Source organism: Rhincodon typus, chromosome 19 (assembly GCF_021869965.1).
Source record: "Rhincodon typus isolate 14 chromosome 19, sRhiTyp1.1, whole genome shotgun sequence".
NCBI lineage: Eukaryota > Metazoa > Chordata > Chondrichthyes > Orectolobiformes > Rhincodontidae > Rhincodon > Rhincodon typus.
Genome location: NC_063350.1, coordinates 11,176,416 through 11,196,967, shown reverse-complemented (window position 1 = coordinate 11,196,967; position 20,552 = coordinate 11,176,416). Strand labels below are relative to the sequence as shown.

Here is a 20,552-nt window from a genome sequence, read left to right as displayed (position 1 = left end):
ACATACTGGCAGTGCACTAATTTTATATGCAGAGTACTGTTTATAGACTTCAGTATTGCAGAGATCTTGCTGCCTTCAACCGAAACTGTACAGCAGTCAGTGGACAGCATTTTGGCTGTGGGATGCGTGGGGATTTGGGGCGCTCGAGTGCTCGCAGAACGAGGGATGGACTTTGTCTCTTCATTTTTCCAGCCGCAAGAGCTTTTTTTTTTAAAAGATTCATCCACAGGAGGAGGGTGTCGCCAGCATTTATTGCCCATTCCTAATTGCCCAGAGGGCAGTTAAGAGTCAGCCACATTGCTGTGGATCTGGAGTCACACCTAGGCCAGACCAGATAAGGATGGCAGTTTCCATCCCTAAAGTACATTTAGTGAACTGGATGGGTTTTTTTTTCCAAACAATCAGCAACAGGTACATGGCCATCAGATTGTTAATTCAAACTCCACCATCTGCCATGGTAGGATTTGAACGTAGGTCCCCAGAACATTACCTGGGTCATTGGATTAATAGTCCAGAGATAAACCACTAGGCCATTGCCTCCCCACTTGAATGACAAAACAAATAAAAAGTGTATAGGAGACACAGAGAAGGTTAAGGAGAGGAGACAGATAAGAAGAATGCATGAGACAAAGGGAAAGAAAGAGAAAAAACCGTGTGTACACTGAAAAGCATATCTGAGAGAATGAGACTACACACAAACAAAACAGACTGTGAGCGAGATTCGAAAAAATATGATTAAATAAGGGAAGACAAAAGAATCAAGAGAATAGCAGTAAAAGGTAGTTACAGTTCTGAAAATGTGTTATGCTCATCCCCAAATGGTAACTCTGTATCTCTCCACAGATGCTACCAGACCTGACTTTCTCCAGTATTGTGTGTTTGTTACAAGTATACAGAAAGTTTGTTTTCTTATTTTTTTGTCAGTGAACAGAGCCACAGGATTTTAATTTAGTAACATTTCTCATTATAGAACAGTTTATCCTGACCTTTATGGGACACAGTCATCGTAGATGCTTTAGTATGCCTACCACTAATATTAGATGATGAAAGATCTGAACCAAGTTACATGTTGTTCTGAATCACAATATTGCTTGCAGGAAGTTGCATCATTTGATGATTGAAGGCCACAAAAAGAACAAGCAAAGCATTCAGTTCTCTTCCAAATGCATATAATTCACATAAAAGACACAAAGCGGGACAATAAACACTAGTGCCTCAATTAACCCATCATTGAAAAATATGTATTGCAACTTTAATGGAAAAACTGCCAGCTCCATTAATGCTTTCTATACCAGAAGGAACAGTCAATGTACCTAGTAAAGTGTCAGTTGGGCCGCAGAGTGCTATAACGTTGAGTTCTAACAATAGTATTCCAAAAGATCAATGGAATTGGGAAGGTTTTGTACTGGATTACCAACACAAATTTATAGGTCAAACACTATATCATGGACTGTCACCAATAAAGCTGCTGTTGTTGCAAGAGTCAAACCAGTTCATTCACCTCCTTTACTGAAAGGAATTTGGCACCTTTACATAACTCTAGCCCTGGATAGAGTCCCTGAAACTATTCAGTTGTACACTTACAATAAAATAGTCCTTTGCTGCCTTGCCAACTTTAACAGCATCCTGAAAATAAATACGTTAAAAAACATTGGCTAGGTTATTCAGGAGGGAAATCTTGGTAGAATTTTTGCCACCCATTCAACAGGTGCAGGGAATAAGGTTAAGAAAACTCGTGTTTTAAAAAAATACATGGCTTACAGGACTGAATAGACATCATGGGAAACTTAGTCAGTACACATGGGAAGAGACAGCAAACTGATGTGCTAACTTTCACCCTGAACCGCAGTGTGCCCATTTACACTAAAAAGTGCTGCAATCACTAGGGAATTAAACCCTCAGCTATTTACAATCTACATTAACAACTTAGAAGAGACAGTATAATGTATCCAAGTTTGCTGATGATACACATCTAGGTGGGAATGGAAGCCAAGAGCAGGACGTAGAGCCTCCAAAGAAATATGGAATTGTTAAGAGAATGGGCAAAAAGGTAGCAACCGGCATAAAATGAAGAAGTTTATTTACTCGTAAGAATAGAGACGCAGTGCATTTAAAATGCCAAACTTGTGAACGTTCATGTTGAGAGATTTGAGCACACTTGTCGAAAATTTACAAAATGTTTAGCAAGCACAGCAAGCAATTAGAAAAGTAAATAGCATATTGGCCTTTCTTGTGAAGGGATTAGAGGACAAGAAAAATGTTCTTATGATGGCAAAAATGGACAGGATCATCAAGTATGGATGCCTGAGGCACCGCTAAATAGATCTGAAAAATCCAGAGATCAATTTAATAAATTGAACTTGATTTCAATCACCATACAATAGGCCCAGTCTTAAACACACAAAATTACAGAATTCTTAACACATCAGTAAGGTTACAAGTAAATCAACAGAACTGAACTTACTTTATCATTACAGGCAATGGCAAATACAGTCAGGCCAGGGTTCCACCACCTTTTTGCCCCCTGCCTCACTATGATTTCCTCTTACTGAGGAGTTGCTAAAGAAATTCCTTACTGGGTTTCGAATCACTGGGTCCCTATGCCAGGTACAACAGCGTGGGGAGGGGAGGATTGAAAAGGAAGGAGTTTCTCACTGCACTTAATTACAGAACTGCCCCTATATTTCCTCATTTGCCTGGCATTCCCTGTTAGCTTTCCGAGGCGGGGGGGGGGGGGGTGCAGTACACATAGGAAGCCTGGATCACGGCATACAATTCAAGCTGCATTCCTCTTGTTCTTCAATCCAGACGGTTCCATTTAACTTTTAAATTTTCCAAAATACCAAACATTACTTGCCAGTGGGCGATGTGACTTTGGGATCGAAATCTACTATAGATTTTAAACTTTTCTGGAGGAGTTTCGGGGGTTGGATGGTAGATGCATTGATACTGCACAGATCTCGGTTAGTGAAACCGAAAAAGGTGCAAATGCTGGAGAAGGTCAGCAGGTCTGGCAGCATTTGTGGAGAGAGAAAACAGGATTAATGTTTCGAGTCCAGTGACCCTGCAGTCACAGCACTGACAGAGGGTCACTGGACTCGAAATGTTAACTCCATTTTTCTCTCCACAAATGCTGCTAGACCTGCTGAGTTTCTCCAGCAATTTCTGCGTTTGCTTCAGATTTCGGTTAAATCTATTGTGGGAGTTGATGTATGTTGGAATTGGGCAAACCATCCTCCAAATTCTCGTACAGAAGCTGACGACACATGGTATTCAACAGCACAATAAAATTTACTTTTTCAAAATAAAAAGTCGCTTTTAAAAAAGCTTAAATTACTTCAATGTCCAAAGCAATTCCTAACTGGTAAGAGGACTTGATCGTTGTGCTTTTAAAGAACTGGCTCCTTCCCCTACTTTAAATAATTACGGGTAAACCTACCGTTCAGATGCAAAGACAGACAAAAGCAGTTTCGGGGCCAGAGTAATCGAGGTGGCCCCTTTAAGAAGAATGGCGTCATTGTGCTGTTGTGTTTTATGTTAATAACCTTCACGTCACCTTATTGACTAATACCAACTATCCAATAACAGCAAAATCAGCTGCTTTCACAATGGATTGACAGCAAGTCCGGTTTACAACAAACTAACTGAGATAGAAAATAAGAATAACAAACGCAAGGCTTCGCACAGGAGACTCAGAACTACAGTGAGCAGATTCCTTCACTTGATTTTTAAAAACAAACATTGACCAGAATAGTTAATCCGTTTCCTAGTTAGCATCCCTCTGGGGAAAAGCAGATAGTTACATATTTAAACACACACTCGTACGTCAATGCCCATTTCAGGTCGATGTTGTACAAGTGACTGGCCAAACAAGGAGCCTTGCATAATACACTGAAACGGTTCTCTTATACAATCTCGGCGTGAGTTAAGAAGTCACAGCAATGACAATTTACAAGGAGGAAATGCGGTAGGTATTGTTCAGTGGCAAACATTAATATATTTCCGAGAGAACAAATTATTTGCTCAAACTCCAAAAGGAAACAAACTAAAAAAGGATAATAAAGGTCCAACAGCAAAACCGCTAAATACCTGACAGCAACTGCAGCCTCAACTAACCCAAGCGGCACAAGCGTTGTAATGAGAAGAAAAGCTGACCTATAACACAAGGAAAGATGTCACAATGAGGGAGGGGAGGGATACTTACCTGCCTTCTCTCTCTCTCTCTCTCTCTCTCTCTCTCTTCCTGTGTGTGTCAAGTATTTTTGCAGTCAGTTTGTAAACAAAACGAGATGAAAAACAAAATTTTCAAAAGAAACTACACGGGCCGTTCAAGTGAGGTAGAACACATCTGTAAATACAGCAGGGAGGGGAAGAGTAAAGTACTGACTGCTTGTGTATTTTGTTTTTAAAAAGGCGTTCGTTCTTCTCAGAAGAAAGACTTTCCCTTAGCGAGTGCCGCTGTTATTTTGCACCCAGTTGGTCCCACGGCGTGTATCAGATTTTGGAATTGACTGAACAGCTGATCGGGGGCGGGGCCTCTTTGTGACGTAACCCATACCACACCACCAATCAGCGCCCAACTCACCCATCCCCACGTGACCTTGCGATTGCAATTTTTTTCCTCTTTACTGAAGGGAGATTATGCGTAAATCCAGGATCACGTCTGATGTCACTTTCATTGAGACCTGTCAGTTTTTTAAAAAAATGCAATAGTCAATGTGAAAACAGTGCTTTTTAAAAACTTTCTTTTAAAGTATAGGAATCTTTATATTTTTGTCCCTTTCTTTCCCTATAAATAGAGATTGTTCTTTGGCTACCCAGCAATGTCACTCAGTGTCAGAGGTGCTATGGGTTTTTCCCAGCCCCCAGCTCTGTTTGTCGGCGGTGGAGTGAAGAACAATTTGTTCAGATATCTAGGCCAGCGTCGATGCGGTGTTATTAGTGAGTGACAGGACACTCCAACCCTGAATATATTTCCATGAATGTAACTCCCTGTATTTTTTTTTGTCAATGGGAGCTTCTTGCATTGATTCTGTCCTTGGGAGGGCAAACTTGAAAAAAATAATTGCGCATCTATTTTGTAAAAGGTTTTTTTATGCTTGTTTTTATACAAATACATTTTGCAGGTTTGTCCACCCTATTTAATGCCGAACCGTATACTCCCCTTTCATCAGACTTCATTTCACATTTGACTTGGAATCGTGTGACTGGGGCATTCTGTTCGAAATTATTCTAATTCATCAAAAGGGACGAGGATGGTGGGGGGTAGTCTAAGACTGGGAGCCATCTCTTTCCCCTTCCTGTCCTACGCACTCTCTGTTATGGCAGGGCAGGCAAGTGACCTCTGCCCAGGTATGTGCCAATGCTGAGAGAAGATAGCATATGTCAAGGTCATATCACTGCCATCTGCAAGACTTTTATGGGCATAAACAGTGACACAGATTGCTAGCCCATTTGTTGCAAAAGAGTGGATCTGTTTGTTGCTTAAAAAGGAGCATAAAGCCATGTGGCGCTTTAACTTCCCTTGTTACTTCTCTTGTTCCCACTGGGTTTTCTTTGCAAAGTTCCCCTTCCCCACAAATCCATCTTTGATCTCATGAATCTCATGGCTTCTTGGCTCCCAAGATTATATCACTGGCAAGGCCATCTCTGATGCAGCAACCCACGCATTTCATCCCATCCTATCAAATTCCATCCATTATTCCAAATTAGTTCCACTATCAAAGGTGGAGATATGAGGAATTCACCCCTAGTTTCCTCACAAATTCACTCAATCTCCAAACTCTTGCTCTTCTGGCTCTATACCATCACCACACAAGTGCTGACTGTAGTTGGTTAAACTGCCCCCTCAAAGAAAGCCATGTCCTTTTAGAATAATTCACTGTCACCTTCTTTATATTTTGCCTCGCTATTGTCACCACCTTCAAATCCACTGATTAAGCATCGGGCACATTCATTTTCTTACCAGCGATTCTATTAATTTATCAGGCCGATTGTTAAGGCTCAGCCAGAACGTGCAAAACATTGGTATTCTGATAAATCCACAGATGAATGTCAAAAGTCATTTCATATCTATAGGCTAAACTTTTGCTTTCCTTCCACACAATTTAGGCTAATTCTCTGCTTAACATCTCACATTTCTGCTCTTATTAAATCTTTTCTGCACTGTGGTGCCATATGTTGACTCCCTATTTCCCAAAAACTAAAATTGCTTCAAATCTTCAAATCGCTTTCTGACTTTTCCTACTATATTTTTGTAGTCACTTTTCGCCTTATGTTCCTTTGCATTGCCTCAAACCAAGAACAATCTAAATACAAAAGTAACACATGACTTGTTATTTCTAGTACCAATCTTTCACTGTGTTCCTAAACCTAACCTCTACCCTTAATTTCACATTCATACTGAAAACATCCAACAATACCTGATCTCTCTTGACCTCTTTACTATCTTTCTTTTGTCAGATGCTTGTATGATATTCATCTTGAATCAAACACAGTTGCCTCCAGTCATCATTTGAAAGACTGAAGGCATCATCCTCCATTTCTGTTACACACTCCATGTGATGATCACTGATTCTATCCCTCTCCATGCCAGCCTTAACCAAGCAATTCACAATTTTGGTATCTTATTTGACCCTGAGTTGGGTTTCCATCCCCATATTCTCACCTTCTCAAAGATTGAGTCCACCTCCATATTATTTCTGTCTATTGTCAAAATTCTTACTTGTAGTTTTGAGATCTATAGTCTGCTCTTCCTGTAAATAACTCCATTACTAGTAACACTTTAATTCCCCTTATGAATAATTACAATAGAAAAAACTTACTGATAATCTAGAAGTAATTGGCAGTAAAAGGTGCAATGCTTAATGTCCTACCTATAATTAATAATTAATATTATAATCCATTAAAATTCACCTCATTATCAAAGCCAGAATCTCCATACACTGCACAAGCTGGGTCAAGCTCCCTGGTCAATGCCACTTTTAAAAGACTCATCTCTCGTCATATCTCCAGAGAACACAAGAAATGCGAACAGGCCAGATCATTTGGCCCCTCATTAAATTAGATCATGTCCAATCTTTTACATCAGCTGCATTTTCCTCCATCTTTCTGGATTATTTCGCCGTTAATTGAACCTGGAATTAACTATTTACTGAACACCCACAATTTCCTTGGATAGAGAATTCCAAGGGCTCACAACTGAACTAACAGAGTTCATGACGTGCTCAACAAGATCTGGTCTGTGGAGGATTTCCTGGATGACTGGAGTAATCATCAAACTGCCAAAGAAAGAGAAGCTTGTGACTGCAACAAATGGAGGGGCATAACACTGCTGTCAGTACCTGTCAAGCTCTTCAGTATGGTTCTTCGCAACAGCTTGAAAGCAGAAGTAAGATGGTACTCTTTGTGAAAAACAGGCAGCAGTCTGGGGTGACAGGACATGCTGTGAGCAGAACTTTGTGCTTGGGAAAATCATAGAGCAAAGCTTAGAGCATCAGAAACCACTTGCTATCAACTTAAAAATTGCTAGAGAGAGATGTGAAACAAAACGCTTCATCGTACGCTCCTGAGAACTGACATATAAGAAAACCAACTTGGAAAGGAACAATAGTTTATTCGATCTGAGAAGCGGGTGCTGTTAGTTGAATTTTAGTTGGAGCAGACAAAGAACACAAATCCATGGAAAATTATCAGCGAAATGCCAAAGAAGATCCTGCTTGACTCCCCCAGGAGCAAACTAAGGAATACCAAGCTGAACCATGATGTATCAGGCAACAGAAAATAACTGCCATTGCTAGTGTCCCAATTAACTTGAGAAAAAGGTTTGCATTTATATATCTCCTTACATGACTGCTAAACATCTCAAAACACTTTACAGCCAATGAAATACTTTTGTAGCGTGGATTCTGTTCTCATGGAGGAAACATAGTAATCAGTTTGAACACAGCAAGCTTCCACAAATGGGAATGTGAAAATGACCCAGCCATCTGCTTTTCTGAAGATAAATATTGACTAGAACGTTGGGGTTAACTCTCCATGCTTTTTGGAAACATTGCCTCAGGATCTCTTACATCCACCTGAGAAGGCAATTACAGCCTCACTTTAATATCTCATCTGAAAGACAACACTTTTAGCATTGCAGCAGTTCCTCAATATTGCACTGAAGCAACAGTCTTGATTTTTTTTTTGTATTCAAGTCCTGCAGTGGCATGTGAATTCACAACCTTCTGATTCAGAGACAAGGATGGTACCAATGGAGACACTGTTGACGTACAATGATCTGACATTATTTAGCTAAAAATATTATTGCTTAAAAAGACACATTTTATCGAGGCTCTTTATTTTGCACTCACCAAGACTGTTTGTAAGAAATATTAATTCAAGGGGAAAGCCAAAATTTATACTGCATGAGAGTAGAGTGCTGGTTGGTTGGCAAGTGGACTTTTTTTTATTCATTCAAGGAATGTGGGTATCACTGGCCAGCATTAATTGCCCAGAGGGACGTTAAGAGTCAACCACATTGCTGTGGGTCTGGAATCATATGGAGGCTAAACCAGGTAAGGATGGCAGTTTCCTTCCCTGAAGAAAATTAGTGACCCAGATGGATTTTGCCCCAACAGTTGGCAATGGATTCATGATCATCGTTAGACTCTTAATTCCAGATTTTTATTGAATTCAAGTCCTACCATCTGTTGTGGCAGGATTAGAACCTGGGTTCTATCGCAGGTTCTCTGGATTAACAGTCCAGCGATAATGCCGCTAGATCATCATCTCCTCTGATTGGTAGAGGCATTGCCATTGATAATGCAGCTTCGAGTCAGTGATGATCTAAACTCCACAGGGCCGTACATGTGCCTAAGATGCCTGAGTTCCAACTGCTAAAGGAAATCATCTTTGTCCAGCTCAAGGAAGGTATTTGAATGAGAGGAGGACAAATGGGGTGTTTCAAAGACTCCCTGAAGGCTTCCCTCAAGAAATGCAACATAGATGTCAACACATGAGAGAGCCTTGCTCAGAAGAAACTGAATTGAAGGAATCTCCTGTATGAAGGAACACAATTCTTTGAGGACACCCGTTGGCAAGACAAAGTATGGAAAAAGAACTATGGAAAGACATGCCATTGATCTCAAGGCCAAGGACAATTGAAGATTGGGCTCAGCAGACATTCAAAGACCCACAGCCATGACCAGTGACACGGAATTCCCTAGGTAGACAATCATAATTATAAGTGAGTGATTGTTGATAATGACCATCAGCTGTCAGCCAGTGTAAATGTTGGTTTCCCCCCAGAATTGGCATTCTTGCAAATTATCCTGATGATTAGAAGATGAAAAGTTTTTACAAAATGTGTCTTATTTCAGCACTTCTCAAGCTCTCTACCAACTTGATCTCACTGTACAGAGGCCGATATCCAAGTTACCCTTTATTTATATGTGCGCAGTACATGGATTCTGACCAGCTAGCTCAGAGCCAGTCCCGAGAATGAAGAGACTCTCTGAATCTCCTGTTTATGTCTGTCAGCCAGGGCTCCCTGATTGGCCTAGGTTAACAACCTCAATCAAGGATCTCATAGTTAATAAGATCTGCCTGGCCCTCGTTCCAATCACTACACGACTGTTCAAAATTATTGTAATAAATCTCAGGAAATGGACATAAAGCATTAATTAAATGTTTATGTCAGTGATTCTTGAGCTGAGGCCTATGGATACCTGAAGGTCCATCATGTAAAAGTGCTTATTGAGACGGATGGGCAATGTTGTGACCATCTGGGGGTATGGTCAAGAGTAGGCAACAGAGCAGCAACCAGAAGCAAGATTAGTGAGAGTTAGATGATGGCAATGAAGTGTAACCACCTTATGTGCAATGCAGATTGGCCCGGCTGTCTCACACAAGACATAAAAATAATCTTTCCACACTAAACTGTGTTGTATGTTTTAATGAGGGCAGTTATCTTTTTGCAGTGAGAAGCAGCTACACCTTTACTGACATTAAGCAAATATCTGTTTACTTAAAAGCATGTGTGCATACTATGCACATACAACACTTTCATGTCATGCAAATTATAATTTAGATGCAGTAGTAGTTAGCTACAACACATTTGAAAAAAGGTACTACCACTAAAAACGTTTGAGGGCCATTAGTTCGTGGTAATAGATTTTTGAAAGGGTCATGATTTCAATACTTTGTACAATTAACATTGGTCTAGCAGACAAGTGCTTTAAGTGCTTCTGAGGTCTTGGAGCGGAGCAAGCCTCCCTAAAGAGTGTGGTTATCCCTCACTGGTTTATTCCAGTCCAGTTGAAAATCACATTAAGTGCAATGGGTGAACCACCTCACTATGAAAACGTAAATAATGTTGCTTGGATCCATTTTACCGTTCAGATTCAGTTTCTATCGTGAGAGTGCACTGAGCTGTAACTTGTACTCTAGAAACTTTAAAATGATGGTATTTATGATTCATGTAAAATAATGTAATGTGTTCATATGTTAATAAAATGATTAAATACATCAAACAAATGGCCATGTTAAGAACAAAAAGTAAGTGAAAGAGGAATCAATTTGGCCCCTTGGTCAGTGTGGCCTTCTTTTATTATATTCAAGATAAGTTGCAGAAGAATATTCAGAACTAGAAAATATTTTGGCTGATTCAAGTTGAATTAGATTGCTAGAGAGCACGATATAATGCATTCCCTCACATCCCAACCCCTCTCTCTTGCTATATTGTGTTGAAGTTCTGTATAAATACATGATTTTGGGGCTCTATGATAGTTCAAGAAACCAATATACTGTAGTACTGTCATGTAAGCTACACAAATTATCAATATCTCAAGCAGATCAAAGGAATATCCAGTTCTTTAAACGAAAGGAGTTACATTCAAGAGGAACATTTGAATATTGGAATCCATTCAGAACAGAGTTATGATCTCTGTCTCACTTTGGAGGCACTTCAACAACAACAACAATTTAGATTGTATGGTACCTTTAACATAATGAAACATCTGACTTACTTTGCAGAATTGCAGTACAGTAAAATTAGACATTAGGCTACATAAGATAATACTACGGCAGATGACCAAATGTTTGGCCGAAGAGGTAGTTTTATAGACCATTTTTCATTTAAATAGTACCTTTTGTAACAGCAGATATCCAAAGTGCTTTGCAGTCAAAGCAGTGCTTTGAAAGTTAACTGTAGTTGCTAATGTAATACAAGAAACACTGAAGCCAATCTGCACACAGAAAATGTCGACAATCTAATGCGTCACACAAGAATGATTAATACATGAAACGCATTTCTGGGTAAAGCAGTAGAGATGAAAACCTTGGAATTATTTAAGCAATTAAAACAATATATACTGAGAGAACGGGGTCTTTCTGGTTCCAAATTGTACTTACTGGCCTCCTCATCTGAAATTGATTCTGTGATTTTCAGTTCACAATAAATTCATCTCATTATGAATAGTAATAGAAATGGCCTTAAAACTTCTAGGCTAAGTAGAATAAACATCAGTAAATTAAGACACATAAGGAGGTCATTCAGTCATTGAGTCTGTGCTGCAACTCTGGCAGAGCTATCCAAAACTGATCATAGCCACCCAGTTCTCTTCCTATAACGCTGTATCTTCCATTGCTACAAATATTTATTAAACACCTCCTTAAAAAATGGTTCCGGTGCTAAAGTATTCTACCTTCTGACAATCATCCTCACAAAAAAAACTTTTCACCTCACTTTCTTCACAACCATACTGAATTTGCTATTTTTAATCACTTACTCTTCATATAATAATAAAATGTTTATAGCGTAGAAAAAAATACCACTTGCCCCATTGTATTTGCACCAGTAAAGCAAGAATTAGTCTTTCCCTATCTACTGTATCATCCTTTCAGAAATTTGAAATATTTTTAAATAAATATGCTGTTTGTCATAATGGGACCAGTCCTTCTATTTCAAGTCTCTCTTTATTGCTATTGTTTCTCATCCTTAGAGCCATCGCGGTCAATCCACATTGTTTACACTATATGGATTTAATTTTTGTTACACAATGCAACACTCATAACGACACACAATAACTGAGGGCTTTGTCTGAATAATGACTTTTTCCTTGCACTTGTCCTCTCTCTATAAAATTATAATTGGCCTATTTCATAATAGTATTTAGGAAACCATGTATTAGGATACCTAGTTTTCTTTATTCATCCATACCATTCAGTATTCTCTATTGTCTGTATACTCTCATTATGGAATGACATCAGCCACCTGTTTTCAGAAAAGAACACTCACTGGTAAGTTGATGTGTGTAGCTGAGTTAGAGTTGGACTAAGTTGTGATACTGCCTTCTCCCTATAGCTGGCCAGCTTGTCAGCTGTTTACAGGTTAGCCATGCTTGTGAAGATTGTCCCTCGATATAAACCATTATTGTTAATGTCATTACCATGGATCATAACCTCAGATCACATATTGAATTAGTAGTAAAATTTAAAAAAAGATAAACAATCAAAAGAAGGATTGATGTAAATCCATGTATTATCATGAGAGGAATTCTGGAATGTCACATCTGAAGGTGTCAAAGAATCTTCAAAGGGGGAAGTGCATTTCAAACTGAACTACAATCTCCTGCGAGTATTTCAGACTGCAAACATGCTGGGAAGGCAGCTGTCTGGAAAGAGACACCTTTGCATTTTCCCCTTTCAAGAATACACAGGGATTCAAAGTGAGTTTCAACCCTAGTCTGTGTGTGCTAATGGGCTAAAGAACCTCTATGTGTTGGTGGTCATATGTACTAGCATGGGTTTGAGCATGGGAGTTGAAGGTCCAACTGTCACATCCACAAGCCTCCCCTGTGTTGCAGGCAATGTATTGTTTCTCTCTGACAACTGGAAGTTGGTTAGTTGGTTAGTTTAAATGGAAACAGGATAAAAGGATTTTGACTGAATTACAAAGTGAAGAATCTCAAATCAATTATTTAGCTCTCAATGTTTCACTGTCTACTTATCACAAATGACCCCAAGACTGACACATGCATCTTTTAATGTTTATATTTTATGGGACTCACTTCTCCTTTCTAAACCGTATGTATGCTTATTCTACTATCATCTACTCTCGTGTTAAGTAACTAATAAACTCACTCTAATTTTCCGAAAAACTGGTTAAATTGACTCCATTTAAAACGTAATTTAATTTGGTCTGGGAGAAAATATCCATGAAGGAGAGAATCCTTTTTAATTAGCCTTCTCGTGACCAACTGAGGAAGGTGGATGAATAAAGGAGGTGTACCTGTTCAGTCCTGCTTGACAATTTTAACTATCGCATCTGAAACAGTAATAAATTGGGCAACTGTTTCGAACAATATATAACTTTAAGTTGAATTTATACTTTGTGTATTAAGAAGAGGGATCCATGATTTAGTTTCATTTTTGAGTGTTGTTGTGAGTTGGTGCCGATTTTGCTGACAAGCAATTTAATGAGGTTTTAAATCCTTGAAGTGAACAGTTTGGTGTACCAAAAAATGTGTAGAGAAAATAAATGTGCTGTTGCTTAGCAACAGGGGTCCAATGCAGGACAAATCCAACCCAACCAATTATCGCTCCCATCAGCCTACTCTCGATTATCAGTAAAGTGATGGAAGGTGTCATCAACAGCGCTATCAAGCAGCACTTGATCAGCAATAACCTGCTCAGTGACACCCAGTTTGGGTTCCGCCAGGGCCACGCAGCTCCTGACCTCATTACAGCCTTGGTTAGAACAATGGACAAAGAAGTGAATTCCAGAGGTGAGGTAAGAGTGACAGCCCTTGACATCAAGGCCTCATTTAACCGAATGTGACATCACGGAGCCCTAGCAAAACTGGAATTAATGTGCAAACTGTCTGCTGGTTAGAGTCATAACTGACACAAAGGAAAATGGTTGTGATTGTTGGAGGTCAGTTATCTCAGCTCCAGGACATCTTTGCAGGAGCTCCTCAGGGTAGTGTCCTAGGCCCAACCATCTTCAGCTGCTTCATCAATGACCTTCCCTCCACCATAAGGTCAGAAGTGGGGATGTTCGCTGATGATTGCACAATGTTCAGCACCATTCACAACTCCTCAGATACTAGAGCAGTCCATGTTCAAATGCAACAAGATCTGAACAATATCCAGGCTTGTGCTAACAGATGGCAACTAACATTCACACCACACAAATATCAGACAATGACCATCTCTAATAAGAGACAATCTAACCATCGCCTCTTGACATTCAATGATGTTACCTTCGCTGAATCCCCCAATATCAAATTCCTGGGGGTTACAATTGACCAGAAACTCAACTCGACTCACCACATAAACACGGTGGGTATAAGAGCAGGTCAGAGGCTAGAAATAATGTGGTGAGCAACTCACCTCCTGACTCCTCAAAGCCTGTCCATCATTTACAAGACTTAGTGTGGAGGTAACGGTAGCTGTTCACTGAGGTTTGGGTGTTTGTAAAGATATCGCTAGGATAAAAGGAATGTTGTAAACTTGAATCATTTTCTGATGTCTGTAGTGGAATAGACCATAATACGTGGGAGCAGAAATAGGCCATTCGGCCCGCCAAGTTTGCTCCACTGTCCAATGAAATCATGGCTGATCTGTGGCCAAATTCCATATACCTGCCTAATCCTCAACTCCACTTTCCTGCTTTTTCCCAATAATCTTGATTCCCTTATCAATTAAATATCTGTCTATCTCAGCCTTGAATATTCATAGTGGCCCAATCTTGACAGCTCCTTGTGGTTAAAAGATTTTCACCTATTCACAACCCTTTGAGAGAAGAAAATCCTCCTTTTCTTGAGCTTAAATTTACGACCTTTTATTCTGCAATTATGCCCTCTGGTCCTACACTCTCCCATCAAGGGAAACAATCTTTCCACATCTCTCCTATTAAGTCCTCTAAGAATCTTATATGTTTCGATAAGGTTGCCTTTCATACTTCTATATTCCAATGAGTACAGGCCCAATCTTTCCAGCTTTTTGTTTTGACTAATATAATACGCAGGTGGTGTAAGGGTAATAGGGATGTGTAATCCAGAATCCCAGTCTGAATCACAGCATACCAGATGGTGACATTTGAATTCAAGTTTCTTTTTAATTTGTAATTAAAAAGCTACCCTTTTTAGAAATATATTGGGCTACTTTATTAAATCTGTCATCCTTACTTGGTCTGTTAGAATTTCATAGAATCCCTACAGTATGGAAACAGGCCATTTGGCCCAAAAAGTCCACACCAACCCATCCCCACTACCCTACCCCTGCATTTCCATGGCTAATCCACCTATCCTACACAGCCTTGGACACTATTGAGCAATTTAGCATGGCCAATCCACCTAACCTGTGCATTGTTGTACTGTGGGAGGAAATTAGAGCACCTGGAGGAAACCCACACAGACACAACGAAAACATGCAAACTCCAAACAGGCAGTCACCAGAGGTTGGAATTGAACCCAGATCTCTAGTATTGTGAAGTGGAAGTGGTAGTGCTAACCACTAAGCCACCACATCACCCCCTGCTCAACATAACTCCATACCCACAGCAATATAATTAATTCTTAACCATCCTCTAGCGTGGTCTAGCCATTGATTCCCATGTCCCAGGAACAAATAAAAATTATACATATTTCTTGTTTAATAGAAATTTTATTACTTGTGTTAAAAGTACTGACATATTATCTTGTGAATATATATCCGATCTCCTTGGATTAAAAAGTGTTAGGATTTAACAAGTCAAGTTTCATTCTGGGATCTGACTTCTGACTTATAAACAACATCTGGGTTCATAACACAATCCTGAGAAAGGGTAAAGTAGGAAAAGGGGGATCATTGGTGACATTGGTTATTTGGTAAATCTACAAGTTCAGCACTTGCATGAAATCAAATATTGGGTGAAGTAATTGGGTGTTTTCTCCACTGCAACCAGCCTATTAGACATTTAGTGTGTCTTTAGCCATGACACGATTTCAGGGATACAGTGATAATCAGCTGAAGAGAGAGACAAGTTGAAAGCGCCTGAATGGATACAATGATCTACATGTCTTCCTTCTGTACCGTAGGACATTACAATTCCAGCCTATTGCAACAGAATATGGAAAGTGGAGGCATGAATACGCAGCAGAAGAGTTTTTTTTAAATTCACTTGTGGGACATGTGCGTTGCTGTCTGGCCAGCCTTTATTGCCTGTCTTGAGCTGCCCTTGAGAAAATGGTCATGAGCTGCCTATTTATTTCAATAACAGTGACTTATTGTTATTGAGCCTTGAAACACAGCAACAGACTGATATGTTTATCAGTGATCGTGATAAATTGTGAGATAAGTATAATTAAGGGTGGCTGGAAACTAATGTAGTGTGCCTTCTATTTTTGTTTGTAGTAAGCGAACCTTTTCCTCTGAAACAGGAAGCTGATATTATATTTGTATTCAGTTGAGAAATAGGTGAAATCTCACACCAGGTATCGAGAAGATAGGAAACAAACAGGAGTGCATGCAAGGTAAAGCAGGGGACAAACGATGATGATAAGGCTGCGTTTCCAGAGATTGCACATTGTAGAACCTAAGAAGTCGAGGAGCACTGCAGTTTTTGTAGTCCTGGGAAAGGCTGAATTAGGCTCGACCAGAGTGTAATTAATCTTGATTTAAACACTGATGCTAGCAGGAAGTAAAGTCTGTTTGATGACATACTAGCAGCTTAAATGGCACAGGAATTGAATAACAAAAAAGGCTTTCAGAGAAAAGAAAATGGAACCAACATTCAACCAAGTAGAATGCCATTGGAAATGCATTGTTGCAATCTAATTGTTTTTGGGATTCAAAAGCTTCACCTCCAGAGAGATATATGCGGCAGTATCAAGTATTTTCACACATATATAAATGGGGAATAAATTATGGTATTTTTAACAGTGCAAGGTCAGAAAAGAAAATTCTTCACAATAACTGGTGCTTGTACTTCTTTAACTACCTTTATTATTATTCTGCACTGCTTTAGTTTTATATTCAATTTCTAAAAAATTCACCAGAGAAATTTCATAAAGCTTGTCTGTCTTCTATATTTTAAGCTTTTTCTTATAGGTTTGAATATAAACCTCAAAAGATCAACATGTACAAGTGAGCCGTCAGCATTTCACATGATTGTTGGTGCTTTTTAAATCGGATCCTGGATGCTGCTTTGCAAGAGGTATGATCTTGGAATACATGCCAAATCTTTGTGCTTAGCTGCAGCTCTCATCCGGGTGGAGAAATTGAACAGCAACAGGAATCATCACCTCATTTTGGAATGGTTTCTTCTGAGGCTGGCATAGAAGATTTCTGTTAGACATGTGATGCAGCTGTGATTTCAATCCACAGTGAAAAGACAAGAGAAAGCTTGCACTTTTTTTGTGCTTTGCATGAGTAGAATACAAGGATGCAGAAGTTACGCTGCAGTTATACAAAACTGTGTTTAGACTCCAATTGTGCGCTGTGAGCACATCTGGGTACCATACCTTAGGAAGGATATATTACCCTTGGAGGGAGTACAAAATAAGTTTACAGGAATGATCCTTGAACTTCAGGGGTTAAGTTAGGAGGAGAGATTATACAAATTACGTCTGTTTTCTCTGGAATTTAGAAGGTTAAGGGGTAATCTAATTGAAGTCGTCATGATATTAACAGGAAAAGACAAGGTAGATAAAAATAAACTATTTCCACTGGTTGGGGATTCTGGAACCAGGGAGCATAGTCTGGCTATTAGGGTCAGACCATTCAGGAGAGCTGTTGGAAAGCACTTCTACACGCAAAGGGTGGTAGAGGTTTGGAACCCTGTTCAACAAATGATAATGGATGGAGGATCAGTTGGTAATTTTAAATATGAGATAGATATTAAGGGATATGGGCCAAAGGCAGGTATGTGGAGTTAAGTCACCAATCACCTATGATTCATTGAATGGCAGAACAGACTCGAGGGGCTGAATGGCTTACTCCTGTTCTTATGTTCCTATGAGATTGTAGGTTTACAGCCATCGAAGTCTTTTTGAACTTTAATGGAGAAACACAGCAGCTAATTATCTGACAAACAAGATAACAGCACATTTGTTTTAGTAATGTCACGTGAGTGATAAGTATTGATCAGACTCTGGGGACAACTTTGTTAGAGTACATAGGTTTGAATTTTTTTAAACTACCTATTCAGACAGTGAATGGCACATACCCAGAGTAGGTGGGACTAGAACCCAGGTCTCCTGGCTCAGAGGTAGGGACACTACCACTGCATCACAATTGCAGGAAGCTGGGGACAAGTTTTATAATCCATTCATGGGATGTAGGTGTTTAGTCATCTATTGTCCTTGAAATGTTGGTAGTAAGTTGCCTTCTTCAACTACTGCAGTCCATGGTGTAAGTACACACACAATAGTGCAGGGGAGGGATTTCCAGGATTTTGACCCAGCAACACAGAAGGAACCGCGATATGTTGCTGAGTTCAGGTGGTGTGTGGTTGGGAGGGGATTTTCCAGGTGGTGATGTTCCCTTATATCTGCCTCCCTTGCTTTTCTAGATGGTAGAAGTCAAGAGTTTGGAAGGTGCTGTGAAAGGAACTTTGGTGAGTTATTGCGTTGCGTCTGGCAGATGGTACACACTGCTGCTACTGAGCTACTAGTGGAGGGAGTGAATGTTGAAGGTGGTGGATGTGCAGGTCAAGCAGGCTGCTTTATCCCGGATGGTGTTGAATTTCCTGAGTGTTGTTGGAACTGCATTCATCTAAGCAAGTGCAGAACATTCTATCTCATTCCTGATTTGTGCCTTTTAGCTGGTGGACAGGCTTTGAGGAGTTAGAAGGTGAGTTACATGCTGCAGAAATCCCAGCCTCTGACCAGCTCCTGTAATGTCTGTAGTTTTGGTACATTATAACAGTGACTGCATTTCAGAAGTAGCTCATTGGGCATGAAGTCACGAAGGGGACTCTGCAGCGAGGCAAATAACGCAGCAACAGGCGGTGGTAGCGGCTGGGGGTCAATGTGAGCCCAGACAGCGGCAGTAATGAGGCAGCGGCAAGCAGCGAAGGATGGTGGCAGTGGCGGTCTGGGCTGGAGCCTTGCAAGCGGCAGCAAAGCTTGGCATGCCCAACAGAGGTCAGCAGCAGTGAAGGTGGTTGATGAGCAAAGGTGGGTCTTAGCCCAACGCAGGTGAAAGCATGCCCAGCACAGGGGACAGCAAGCCCGCTTGGGGAAATCCCAGCTGGGACCCTCTCCAGGCCCATGGCTTGAGAAAGGACTGTAATGTTGGACTTTTTAACTTTATTTCTTTAGTTTTCTACTTTTATACTAAGAAAACTGTAGTGCTGAACTTTTTAAACTTTATTTTTCTACTTCTATAACTAAGATTTTGTACCTACTTACCTTGTACCTAAGATAGTGCCATGAGTGGTGACATTGGAAATTTTTCTCTGTACTCTTGTACTCCGTACTTGAATACACACATGACAATGAAACCTAAAACTAAATCGAAACATATAGTCTCCCTTTATTTTCTTGCAGTGATATGAGGTTCTGGAGAATCCTATCTGTATCACTTCCATTGACTTTCAAACAGCTTCTGAGTTAGCCCCTCTTTCTACCTGAAATGAAGATGCTATGTGAATTGGTGACCAAATATAGGAACATAACACTTAGGAGTAGGTGTAGTTCATTTAGCCCCTTATGCCTGTTCTGCCATTCAACAAGATCATAGCTGATCTGGTTGTGGTCTCAAACTCCAATTTCCTCATAACTCTTGACTCCTTTGTCTGCCAAAAATCTATTTAACTCAGCCTTAAATAAATTTAATATATCAAGCTCCACTGTCTCCACTGAATTCCACATACTAATGACAGTCTGAGAAAAAAATCAAATATTGCCTTATATTGTTTTTGAAAGTGGGACCTCTTATTAAACTGTGAGCTCTTGTTCTAGACACCCCACATTCTCTTTGTTTCCATCCTATCATGTCCCCTCAATAAGATCACCTCTCATTCATTTGAACTCTGATGGATATAAGTAGATCATGTCCAACCTTCCTTCAAAAGCCTGCACAGTGGCTCAGTGGTTAGCACTGCTGCCTCACAGTGCCAGGGACTTGGGTTTGATTCCACCCTCGGAGACTATCTATGTGGAGTTTGCATGTTCTCCCTGTAGGTTTCCTCCAGGTGCTCCAGTTTCATCCCACAGTCCAAAGATGTGCAGGTTGGGTGGATTGGTCAAGCTGAGTTGCCCCATAGTGCCCAGGGGTGTGCAGGCTTAAGAGGGTTAGCCATGGGAGATGCAAGGTAGCAGGGCAGGTCTGGGTGTGATGCTTTTCAGCAGGTCAGTGTGGACTTGATGAGCCAAATGCCCTTTTTCCAGACTGTAGGGATTCTATTCTATGATAAGTCCTTCATCCCAGAAATACATCAGAACTTCCTCTAAACTGCTCCTAATGATTTTTTTTAATTAAGGAGATCAATTGAGTTGTATTTATTGAAAGGGAAATAATATATAATAACAAAGAAACTTTACTGCAGCTGTACGGAACATTAATGAGATCACATCTGGAGA

The 20,552-nt window shown here is 40.0% G+C and overlaps 1 protein-coding gene across 6 annotated transcripts in view; it reads right to left on the bottom strand.

Annotated features, from left to right (window-relative positions):
- The window catches only part of LOC109918607 (tumor protein p53-inducible nuclear protein 1), a 43,956-nt gene extending 39,456 nt beyond the window's left edge, over positions 1-4,500 (bottom strand). For 3 of the 6 annotated variants that reach the window (XM_048608345.1, XM_048608349.1, XM_048608350.1), the window contains exon 1: positions 2,465-2,613. The gene's annotated coding sequence lies outside the window, so the exon portion shown is untranslated. Of the gene's footprint in view, positions 1-2,464; positions 2,614-3,439; positions 3,491-4,089; positions 4,108-4,204 lie in introns of those variants that run through there. The other 3 variants (XM_048608347.1, XM_048608348.1, XM_048608346.1) reach the window with 3 other exon arrangements.
- Between the last annotated feature and the right edge of the window lie 16,052 nt (positions 4,501-20,552).